Below are 13,690 nucleotides of genomic sequence, written 5' to 3' on the forward strand. Positions count from 1 at the left end.
TTCATAAAAAAAGTTCACTTAAAAAATAAATAAAAAATTTACTTCACTCTTCTTTGAAAATATACCGAACTGAAATCTCCAAAGCGTTTAAGATTTATGACAGTTCAAGTTGGAACTTTCATTTTCTGGTCTATCCTCAAAAGGCGGTTAACAGGTAATAACTACTGCATAAATATAATTTAGTACCATAAAAGCCCCTAAAACTATAAAATATTACATAAAAAATAGTATTGAACTAAAATATAGCACATTCATTTAATTGAAATAAATACATATTTAAAAAATCTATCATTTTTGAGGAGCACCAGAGGGCAAGAAGTCTGTTTAGCTCCCCAAGGCTACATTTACATACAAATACAATACAATCAGCAATATTGTGAAATATTATTTACAATAACTGTTTTCTATTTGAAAATATTTTAAAATGAAGTTTATTCCTGTGATCAAAGCTGAACTGTTCGCAGTCTGCTCCAGTCTTCAGTGTCACATGATCCTTCAGAAAATATCTCATAAAATTTAGTGAGCAAGAAACTATTTTTTAATATCACATAATACTGTTATGAAAACCGACACTTTTTTTTGATGAATAGAAAGTTCAAATGAGCAGCATTTATTTGAAACAGAAATCTTTTGTAACACTAGAAATGTCCATTTAATGCATCTTTGCATTAATAAATAATGTAGCGTAGGTTTTACATTTGGTTTCCATTTGGGGTGGAAGAAAGAAGGAAAGGAAGGAAAGACAAATGGCAGAGAAGGAAATTGAAAAAGAAAGTGAATATGAGGAGGAACCACTCGTGGAAAGAGGAACGGTGAAAAATGGGGAGGAAAAATTGGGAGTAACATAGAGACGAGAATAGCTAAAAATAGACTGAGAAAAAAAAGAGAAGAGAGTCTGGTATGTAGGACAAGATTGACAACTGAAAATGAGAAAGATAAAGACAATTCAGAACTCCAGAAGGATAAATCTAGATCCCAGATCTCATCCTGATCTCATAATTAAGATTTCTTTTGCATATTCATACCTGATGCAATAGGCCTATACTGTTGTGCAACACAGACGTATCGTTTCAAAGGGATGTTTTGGTCTGCATTCGTCTGGTTTGACGAGGGGCTGACAGCAAGAGTTGAAGGTACCGGTGGGCAAAAATACTCTTGGAACATTCTAGATCATTACGAATATTCATGAGGGCCACATGACATCAGGACGTGGGTGTCGACACAGCTGACAGTGACTGGCCCTTTTCCCGTCCTGAAATAACGGATCTGACTGACTACGTGTGTGTGTGTATATATGTCTTGAGCTATCCCAGGGCTGTCAGGGTTCACATTACAGGGATCCTGACAAGGTGAAGGGCCTCATTAAGATCTCGTCAGATGTGTTAAACTGACGAGATACAGACACAGCCTCTTCTAATCACCAAGGCCAAGTGCACTACGCTCAGAATCTGTAATGTCTGCCGATGATTGACAGCTCTGGAGTCCAGTGATGAACTGAAGCACATAAGCTCATGTGCCCACTGGACGGATCTGGGACTGACAGCTCCAGCGGTACACACTGTAATATTGATCATCTGCTAAATCATAAATAAAACTGGATTCTGGTGAAAACGTGGGTGTTGTTTGTAGTGCAAAACTTGCTGCGGCAATGCGAGAGTGCTGGATGATTTCTACAGCATTTCTGTGTTGTCGGGTGGTTGCAAGTCTAAAGAGTCGACCTCAAACTTTCTGTGGATGGATTCACAAAAAGCACAAAAAAAGTTCTTAAAGTCACCATGAAATCAAAACAGGCAATTATTATTTTTTACGGAATATTGCACTGTTTATTATAAATTATTTATCAGTACACATTCATTGTTATTATTATTATTATTTTTAATCTTTCGTAATCTTTAATCATAATACATTTCCCTTTCTCTTGCAGCGACATCTCTTCTCTGATGACGTGTTTACTGGAGTGAGGGCGGGGCAACCTGTCACTCATATCTACCAACCAATAGCAAACCACAACCATCCAATCAATTCCTGACAAACAAAATCAAGTGCCATCCTGATTTTTTTTTTTTTTACTCTCCCTTTTTACTGAAAACGTGAGTTATAGTAAGCGTGAGCAGCTGCTGACGGCTCGCACACACTCCCAGGAATGCGCACAGAGTAACGGCCGAGCTCAGAATTTTGACTGAATAATAAGGTTTCTTTCTCGCAAAACCTTATAGCATGCCTCCTGCACACTTTCTATATATGGCACGCATCTTACTGCATCATTGCTTGATACTTTTATATCCTTTTTGTAAAGTTTTAGCTTTCACTGCCATTATATGGTGGAGTGTGTAGGATGTTTTTCAAAATTTCTCCTTTTGAGGAGTAAAAGATGGATTTATTTTCATTTCAGGGTGAAGTTTCCTTTTAAGTATTTTTGCGAATATAAAACATTGCAAATATTCTCAGAAAACAATAATAAATGGCAGTCAAAGGGTTAGTTTACCCCAAAATTAAAATTCTGTCATTAATTACTTTCTTGTGTGTGAGAAGGAATTAATTCTCGTGTTACACAGCACGTTTGAGCTTCCTTAAGAACCAATGAGGTTCATTCTTGTGTTATGCAGCATAATATTTTTTAGAGCATCACGGTCCCAGTGGTAGTTGCGTAGCTGTCTATAGAGAGAAAGCTCTCAGATTTCATGAAAATATCTTCATTTGTGTTCGAACCATTGAAGGAAAGTCTTACAGTTTTGGAACGACGTGAGGGTGAATCAATTATGAAAATTATTTTCATATTTGGGTGAACTATCCCTTTAAGAAGAATTTTATTTTTAAGAATGTTTGATTTATCTGGCCAGTTCCATTTCATGAGAAAATGCAACAATTTATGCTTTGTCAAATTGGTGATGAATTTGTATACATTTGAGTCAGTATGCTTTTTAGAAAAAAAAAAAAAAAAAAAAAATTAAAGCTCACTACAGATCATGCACAAATGTCCAACTTAACTCACCATTTAGCCAAAACATAAAATAATTACAAATTGCCATGAATCTGTCCGATTCTACTTTTCAACAGTTATGCCATATAAATATACGGAGTTATTGCAAAAATATCTTCAGAGTGTAGCAATAGAAAGAAATAGAAAAAACACTAAATAAATCTAAAGATTTGATATAATTTGTATTTGTAGCGGAGATGGTGCACCATTTATACTTAGAGTTAGGGGTTTGTTCAAATCACTAACCATATGAGCAATAGCAACAGCGATGCTTGGAAGGCAGGAGGGCCCTGTATGAAACGATTAAAGTGATCAACGTTCTCTGACAGGCCGTGAATCAGTAAAGCTTGCATAAATCTTTTTTAAGTTCAAAGCAAACCAACTTTTGGTTGAATTATCTACACCTTCGCCGTGTTTCACTGGTTTTGACAAGAATTTCAGGACTCGTAAGGGAAGCGTAAATGTCAGAACGCTGCCTGTCTGGCGGAGGGCTCTTAATCACACGGTAAGGCTGAGAATTACACAATAATGGATTGAACAACTAAATCACAGATCCTTTCCACTCCTGGTTTTCCTGTTGCATGATGGGTAGAAAAATATATGGACTTTTCTCTATGCTTTTTGTAGATTCTGTGATTTCCAACCTTAAAACTGTAGTCTGCCAAGTTACAAACTGCTCATTATTTATATATCGTATAGCAAATCAAGCAAAATGAGTTATACAAGCAGCACAAAACCGCATATATAATAAAAACTACAATAAAACCAACTAACTAAATATTTCAGCTTTTTATGACCTTTTGATGGTATAACTTGTAATTCAATCAGAGCATTTATCCCACACAAAAAAAAAAGTTTTTTAATGAATCTTTCTCAAGTTTAATCTGATTAAGCATTAAAATTGACTGATACATTTACACTAAATGGAAAAGTATATAACTGCATTGAAAAAAGTGATAAACAGCAGCGTTAACTAAATATTTTGCAATGAAACTACAAATACAAATTTTGTGCTGAATAATTTCTTTTTGAACAGGTTTATTTACATATTGTCTACACAAGCTGATTCTCTAAAACAATTCTAAAATGACTACTAGATTTTATAGAAGAATGCTTAAAAAAATATAGGCTTATTAAAAATAATTAATAATTTTTTAATAAATTAATTAATTTATTTATGAATAAATAATCATTATTATTAAAGCTATGTCCTCTACAAAATCTAGAAAACATTTTAGGAGAAGGCATCAACATTTCGGCAGTGGACGGGTCAGCATGGGCTGACTGGTCAGCGGCTTTGCAGCTCCATACACAACAAACTATGATGCGCTGTGTATTCTGACACCTTTCTGTCAGAACCAGCATTAACATATTGAGCAATCTGAACTACAGTAGCTCATCTGTTTGATCAGACCACTCGGGCCAGCCTTCGCTCCCCACGTGCATCAATAAGCCTTGGCCGTCTATGACCCTGTCTCCGGTTCACCACTGTTCCTTCGTTGGAGCACTTTTGATAGATCCTGACCACTGCACATACGGGACACCCCACAAGAGCTGCAGTTTTGGAGATGCTCTGACGCAGTTGTCTAGCCATCACAATTTGGCCCTTGTCAAACTCGCTCAAATCCTTATGCTTGGCCATTTTTCCTGCTTCTAACACATCGACTTTGGGGACAAAATGTTCACTTGCTGACTAATATATCCCACCCACTAACAGGTGCCGTGATGAAGAGATAGTCAGTGTTATTCACCTCAACCGTCAGTGGTCAATGTTATGTCTGATCGGTGTGCGCGTGAGTGTGTGTGTGTATATGTATATATAATAATATATATATAATAATATTTTTAAGCTGTGCTACAAATGCCATAGAGATAGGCATTTAGTTTTTCTAGAAAAACACCAATAATTTAAATGAATAATTAGGTTACATAATTATTATAATTAAGGCTTTTTTTCACACTACACTGCTACCATAGGGAAAAAAATGTGGTTACTTGAAGAGCCATTATGAAAACAGCTGATCAGCAGTCATACTGAAAAATGTAAAGTTAGTAGCACTGTTGCTTTTAGTTACTCCCCAACACTAGTGATGCCCCAAGCCAGTCCGGTCCGAGCTCTCATGCTAGTTTTTGAGCAGTCTTCTGGATGTAATCAGGCCTGTGTTTTGTTTGTTATACAGACTTTACCCTGTGTGTGGGAGTGTTTGTTCACTTGTGTGTGGATGTTTGTATATTGATCTCCGTATTGATCTGCTTATTGTGAGTGATAAGCTCTGGTGTGTGTGCGCGCGTGTGTGTATGTGCGTGTCTGTAGAGTGAGATGAGTGCTAAGATTAGTTTTAATAGGCAGGACTGATCCTCTCGAAAAGGTCAGGACTCAAAGCACAGCGCACACTTGATGGAATTATTCACTTTTCCCCATTCTCTTCCATGAGTGAGGAAACATTTTTCCTTTAACACAATTTTTCTTCTCTTGTTCTGTCCAGCTCTTCCGAAGCAGATTTTTTCCTCGTTTCTGCTCGTTTAAAATGCAGATGCTAACACTAACTAGGTCACCTCATCTCGTGATATCTGTCAAACCATAATTAGAGATATTTTTAAATCTGAGGAAGTAAATTAAGCCCCTGACAGACACCACTGAATCCGTAATGGATCTCTATGGGGAAAACGTTTCCCACTTGTACAAAAAACGTTTGATCTCTGGCACTGATGTAACCAGATATTCAGGACTGAGGGACCAAATAATAATAATTTAAAGGGACAGTTCACTCTAAAAATTAACAATCTGTCAGCATCATCTACCCACCCTTATGTCATTCCAAACCTGTATGACTTTCATCAGTATATAATTTAAACGTTTTTTTTTGTCTATAAAAATAAAGTCAGTGGAGTCAAATGTTATTGTTAACTCCATTGACTTTCACCAGAAACATTCTTAAAAATATCATAACAGAGAAAAGAACGACTGTAATGTGAAAGAACAGGGTCTATGGTGGTTACATAATCCCTGATCTCTATGGATGAACACTTCTGTAAGCCTGAGGCTTACAGACCCTCTCAAACGATAACTGAATACTAAATAAATAAGGTTATTTTGCATTTTAAACCAATTTCATATAACAAAAAAATATTGATAGGATAGCATCTTTCAGTTGATGGAGATTTGTGGGATGCACATCCAGGGCACGAAGCTCCCGTTCCACCACATCCCAAAGATGCTCTATTGGGTTGAGATCTGGTGACTGGGGGCCATTTTAGTGCAGTGAACTAATTTTCATGTTTAAGAAACCAATTTGAAATGATTCGAGCTTTGTGACATGGTGCATTATCCTGCTGGAAGTAGCCATCAGAGGATGGGTACATGGTGGTCATAAATGGATACACATGGTCAGAAACAATAATTCCCCCACACCATTACACCACCACCACCAGCCTGCACAGTGATAACAAGGCATGATGGATCCATGCTCTCATACTGCTTACAACAAATTCTGATTCTACCATCTGAATGTCTCAACAGAAATCAAGACTCATCAGACCAGGCAATATTTTTCCAACAGTCTTCAACTGTCCATTTTTGGTGCGCTTGTGCAAATTGTAGCCTCTTTTTCCTATTTGTAGTGGAGATGAGTGGTACCCGGTGGGGTCTTCTGCTGTTGTAGCCCATCCACCTTAAGGTTGTGCGTGTTGTGGTTTCACAAATGCTTTTCTGCATACCCCGGTTGTAACGAGTGGTTATTTAAGCCAAAGTTGCTCTTCTATCAGCTTGAATCAGTCCGCCCATTCTCCTCTGACCTCAAGCATCAGCAAGGCATTTTCGCCCACAGGACTGCTGCATACTGGATGCTTTTCCCTTTTCACACCATTCTTTGTAAACCCTAGAAATGGTTGTGTGAGAAAATCCCAGTAACTGGCACCAACAACCATGCTTAGCTCAAAACTGCTTAAATCACCTTTCTTTCCCATTCTGACATTCAGTTTGAAGTTCAGGAGATTGTCTTGACCAGACCCCTAAATGCATTGAAGCAACTGCCATATGATTGGTTTGCATTAATGAAAAATTGAACGGATGTTCCTAATAATCCTTTAGGTGAGTGTGAATATATATATATATAAACCAGTGAAAAAAACTATATATATATATATATATATATATATATATATATATATAGTTTTTTTCACTGGTTTGCACACACTGCAGGTGGGATTTTGGCCACTCCTCCACACAGATCTTCTCTAGTTCAGTCATGTTTCTGGCCTGTGGCTGAGAAACACAGAGTTTGAGCTTTCTCCAAATATTCTCTATTGGGTTTAGGTCTGGAGACTGGCTAGGCCACGCAAGAAAATTTATATGCTTCTTACAGAGCCACTCCTTGGTTATCCTGGCTGTGTGCTTCTGGGCATTGTCATGTTGGAAGACCCAGCCTCGACCCATCTTCAATGCTCTAACTGAGGGAAGGAGGTTGTTCCCCAAAATCTCGCAATACATGGCCCCGGTCATCCTCTCCTTAATACAGTGCAGTTGCCCTGTCCCATGTGCAGAAAAACACCCCAAAGCATGATGCTACCACACCCATGCTTCACAGTAGGGATGGTGTTCGTGGTATGGTACTCATCATTCTTCTTCCTCCAAACACGTTTAGTGGAATTATGACCAATAAGTTCTATTTTGGTCTCATCTGACCAGATTACTTTCTCCAATGACTCCTCTGGATCATCCAAATGGTCATTGGCAAACTTAAGATGGGCCTGGACATGTGCTGGTTTAAGCAGGGGAACCTTCCGTGCCATGCATGATTTCAAACCATGACGTCTTAGTGTAACCTTGGAAACGGTGGTCCCAGCTCTTTTCAGGTCATTGACCAGCTTCTTCCGTGTAGTTCTGGACTGATTTCTCACCTTTCTTAGGATCATTGAGACCCCACGAGGTGAGATCTTGCATGGAGCCCCAGTCCGAGGGAGATTGACAGTCATGTTTAGCTTCTTCCATTTTCTAATGATTGCTCCAGCAGTGGACCTTTTTTGACCAAGCTGCTTGGCATTTTCCCCGTAGCCCTTTCCAGCCTTGTGGAGGTGTACAATTTTGTCTCTAGTGTCTTTGGACAGCAATTTGGTCTTGGCCATGTTAGTAGTTGGATTCTTACTGATTGTATGGGGAGGACAGAAGAAACAGGTGATTCTAATTTAGGACAATAAATGGAGTGGAGGTGGACATTTTAAAGGCAGACTAACAGGTCTTTGAGGGTCAGAATTCTAGCTGATAGACAGGTGTTTTAAATATATGTATATATATATATATATATATACATATATACATACACAGGTCCTTCTAAAAAAAAAAAATAGGGTATTGTGATAAAGTTCATTATTTTCCATAATGTAATGATAAAAATTAAACTTTCATATATGTTAGATTCATTACACACCAACTGAAATATCTCAGGTCTTTTATTGTTTTAATACTGATGATTTTGCCATACAGCTCATGAAAACCCAAAATTCCTGTCTCAAAAAATTAGCATATCATGAAACGGTTCTCTAAACGAGCTATAAACCTAATCATCTGAATCAACTAATTAACTCTAAACACCTGCAAAAGATTCCTGAGGCTTTTAAAAACTCCCAGCCTGGTTCATTACTCAAAACCGCAATCATGGGTAAGACTGCCGACCTGACTGCTGTCCAGAAGGCCATCATTGACACCCTCAAGCGAGAGGGTAAGACACAGAAAGAAATTTCTGAACGAATAGGCTGTTCCCAGAGTGCTGTATCAAGGCACCTCAGTGGGAAGTCTGTGGGAAGGAAAAAGTGTGGCAAAAAACGCTGCACAACGAGAAGAGTTGACCGGACCCTGAGGAAGATTGTGGAGAAGGACCGATTCCAGACCTTGGGGGACCTGCGGAAGCAGTGGACTGAGTCTGGAGTAGAAACATCCAGAGCCACCGTGCACAGGCGTGTGCAGGAAATGGGCTACAGGTGCCGCATTCCCCAGGTCAAGCCACTTTGGTCTACAGAGAAGCAGCACTGGACTGTTGCTCAGTGGTCCAAAGTACTTTTTTCGGATGAAAGCAAATTTTGCATGTCATTCGGAAATCAAGGTGCCAGAGTCTGGAGGAAGACTGGGGAGAAGGAAATGCCAAAGTGCCTGAAGACCAGTGTCAAGTACCCACAGTCAGTGATGGTCTGGGGTGCCATGTCAGCTGCTGGTGTTGGTCCACTGTGTTTTATCAAGGGCAGGGTCAATGCAGCTCGCTATCAGGAGATTTTGGAGCACTTCATGCTTCCATCTGCTGAAAAGCTCTATGGAGATGAAGATTTGATTTTTCAACTCTCCTGACCTGAACCCCATAGAGAATCTGTGGGATATTGTGAAGAGAAAGTTGAGAGATGCAAGACCCAACACTCTGGATAAGCTTAAGGCCGCTATCGAAGCATCCTGGGCCTCCATAACACCTCAGCAGTGCCACAGGCTGATCGCCTCCATGCCACGCCGCATTGAAGCAGTCATTTCTGCAAAAGAGTTCCAGACCAAGTATTGAGTGCATAACTGAACATAATTATTTGAAGGTTGACTTTTTTTGTATTAAAAACACTTTTCTTTTATTGGTCAGATGAAATATGCTATTTTTTTGAGACAGGAATTTTGGGTTTTTGCTGTACAAAACCATAACATTAAACACTGTTTATAAGTTTGGGGCCAGAAAACTTACTTAAAAAAAAAAAAAAAAAAAGTAATTATTACTACTTTTTTTGAAGGAATTATTAGCAAGGATGCATTAAAAAGTGAAAGTAAACACATTTATGATGTTACAAAATATTACAAAATTTAACACCGTTTCCCCAAAACTGTTTTCAACATGGATAATAATCATAAGTTCATCATAATCATAAGAGCATCAGTTCATCATATTAGAATGATTTCTGAGGGATCATGTGTCACTAAAGACTGGAGTAATGATTATTTCACCATAAAAAAATAACTTTTTTTTGGATCAAATAAATGAAAAGAAAAAAAAAATTCTTACTGGCCCCAAAGTTGTAATGAAACGTAAATACTCAAAATAGAAACAGACTGTATGTAAAATATAGACCGTGCAATCAGATTATATTTCAGGCATGTTACTCAGACAATAGCATGAGTGGATAACTGACTGTGGCACCCACATTTTTGCATGGAAGCTCAGAATAAATAAGATGCACACTGACTGTCATGACAACAGTATATGGTGACTGAACTTGTGAACTCCAAAGCAGAGAAATCCAATAAAAACCCTGACAAACTAGCCAAGCCAGAGAAAGCCTGCCTATGCAAACAGCAAACATCACATAAGCTCACCAGTTTTGGGAGCAGATTTTCTTTCTATCTCTCTCATTTTGCCTCTGGCTGCAGTAAATGAGTCTTCAGACCTCTTTGAGAAGAAGCAGAGTGACATAGTTTGTGGGTGGTTATGTCTGTCTGTCTTTGTCACCAATTCAGGATGGCATCAAAATGCCTAAGTTACATAATGTCTGACAGTTACAGTCCAAGCAAATCACAGTGTCTGACTTAAAAATGAGAGAGAGAGAGAGAGAGAGAGAGAGAGAGAGAGAGAGAGAGAGAGAGAGAGAGAAGCAGAAAGCATATAAACAAAATGTGAAATAGAGCATGCACACACAAGTGCACAAACACACAAGCATGTATGCGCAAACACATACAAACACTGTAAGTTAAAGGGGTCATGACAGGAATAATTTTAGTATTTTAATACGCTCCTTTGGGTTCACTTATAACATTATCAATATAAAGCATTATGAAATCCTTTACATATAGTTTGTGATGCAGCTGTTATGAGATCCAATACAGCAGACTGCTTCATCTGTCAAAAAGTTTCTCTGCAAATTTTCCATTACACTGCCTAGTTTACAAAATAAAATGCTCCGAACAAACATAAAATCCTCTGACGTGATCCAGGATGCCGTTAAAATAAACCATCCATTTGTTCCTGACCCTGGAATCCTTTTGAGAGCTGTTTGAGCTGGACAGATAGAGAGCGCAAACGTTCTTTTACTCTTCCATTTGTTCTGTTGCCAGTAGTTTAAGTTTGTGAAGTATGTCAGAAACTGTTTGAAAACTGTCAGAAACACAAAATATTTGCCTATCATCCGTCGACTTCAAATATGGCTTATCTATTAGGTGCATTTCCAAGTGCTTGTTCGGAGTGTGGAAGATGAAGTAAAGTGTACTTACTGCATGACATGGAGGTGCTGGCGCGATCACCAGTATTCTCAACTTTTCTTTTTGTCACACCGATAAAAGTAATACATCATTTCAAACTGTAAAGGTTGCATTGTTATTTGGGGCACTCGCAAAAACAATAAAATGTTGCACTTATGTAAAAAAGTTCAGTCTCCCTGAACAGCATGTGTCACATAAAATAACCGAAACTGAATAGGTTACTTGCCTCACAGACGTGAGAAATATCTCTATAGAAAGTTTGTAATGCCTAATTTGAAATTAAACAATTCAAATCGGAAGAAAATGCTCTCTGATTATGTAATCCATATGAAAGTTGCATTTCTCTCTATATGCTCGTTCACTATTCTTTCACTATCTTCAACTTCAATCTTTGCAGTCAACACTGACTCAGAAAACAGTAGTTTATTAATAAACAATTAAAATGTCTCCTTGCTATTATTTCTGACACGTTCATAATCATATTAAAGGCATATATTCCACCACCGGTATATATTTAAGTATTTGAAATAATATGTGATTAGTTGACTAATCACTTAAATGAACAAGTACTAGTCAAATAGAAAAATCTTCAGCCCTAGAAATTATAATGGGTTATATTTGCTTTTGACGTAAATGCCAACCGTTAAGCAACTAAACGCCAGAGGGCATTCGATGTGATGATTTGTTGATGTCTTGCTCTGGTGGAAGTCAAATACAAATGTATGTATTTGCCTGTGTGACGTCAAAAATCCCTCAATATGTCAATTTTTTTGGCGCTTGATTAATGCTTTGTTTATAATGCAGTACGTTTTAAGCTATGAAACTTGAAGAATGTTTATGTTATTGGTACAAAGCCCTCTTATATGTCAAAAGATCAAGGAAAATTAGATTTCTCATATCATGATGTTTTTAATGACAGCATCCACGGACACACATGGACACAAACGCATAGATGTGAGAGAAAATCGGGCACGTATTTGTGCACAGGAGAAATTAAATTCAGCCTTCTTTATTTCACTCCAGTAAAGAATCCTATATGCAGTTTCTCAGCTTGATCAATGCTCCGAACACACCGTGCAAAAACACACACGCATAAATATATTTTACGAGCGCTAATGTTCATAAAACAGCCGGCTGAGATGAAACCAATTAGGTTGTGTTCCCATGAGAAACATTCCCAGCGAGGAGATCGCTCCACACACGCAGAGAGCCATATAAATATAAAAGCACCAAGACAAGCTCTGTTCCCTGTGTCTAGTTTTTCTGCCAGGACAGAATAAACTGCAGCGACGCAGGATGATCTGAGATGTTCTGTACACAGTGCTCGTATTGACATTTCTACGGGGAAAATCGGTTTTAGTAAATCTTTCAAAGCCACAGAGAGAGAGAGATCATTATAGCTTTTCTGTATCACAGCAAAACATCAGGGTCAGAACAGGTAAAAGAATGAAAGCATCCTGGTTAATGCTCCAATTTAGTCATACTTTCCAGCCTTATAACTGCTCTCTAAATGTTACACTGCATGAATAAAACAAGGGCGCTTTAACAAATAAGGTAAAAACGTCTAACCCACCCAACTCTTCTGTGACATGAGGTTGCATTGCAGATGAATTTCAGCTGGTTTTTACAAGCAGAAATCGAATCTCCTTGCACCTCTGAATGTGAGACTGATTAAACCTTCACACTAAATCATTGATAATTCATGTGAAAGGACTATGAACTACGCTGGATATGTTACCAGATTTACTAATGCAATATAAAGAGTCTGGAACAGCCATCCGATGCAAGGTCAACGGTTTTTATAAGTCCACAAGGAAACAAAAATCTTCTTTAAATATTATAAAGCAATTCTGTGGAAGAAAAAATCATTGAAGTTTTCAACATATAATCTTTAAAGGGATAGTTCACACAAAAATTTAAATAGTCACAATTCAGGCCTACTCACCCTCACATTTTTCCAAACCTGTATAAGATTCTCTCTTCTTTTAAACACAAAGGAAGATAATTATTTTGAATAATGATGGGTAACCAGACAGTTGACAGAAGCCATTCATTTGACTAAGAAAAAAATACTATGGAAGTCAAATGCGAACTATCCCTTAAAGGAGCCCTCTAGCCGCGTTTCCACCGCAGGACTTTGGTGCTGTACTTTAGTGCGTTTTGATCGCAGGGACCAGGGTCTAAATAAAGTTGCGGGGTAAAAATGTTCCCCCTCAGAAAGTCTCTGCTTGCTAGGTAGTACTTTTTCAAAGTTCAGGAACTTTCGGGTTTGGGAATTGGGCACTGAACATGCTGATTGGTTGATTTCACACAGCATTTTATTTCAATCACCATTTGTAAAAGTCTGTTGCGGTGCATGCACTTAGGCCCTGTCGCAAATGGCACAATTCAAATGCACTTTCGGTCTTGTGGTTTTACAATGGCTGTCATGTGTGCATGTCCATTAAAGGGTTAGTTCAGCATCGTCTTCTCTTCTGTGTTTGTTTTCAGTCCGT

The sequence above is a fragment of the Pseudorasbora parva genome, chromosome 18, assembly GCF_024679245.1.
Source record: "Pseudorasbora parva isolate DD20220531a chromosome 18, ASM2467924v1, whole genome shotgun sequence".
NCBI classification, from domain to species: Eukaryota; Metazoa; Chordata; class Actinopteri; order Cypriniformes; family Gobionidae; genus Pseudorasbora; species Pseudorasbora parva.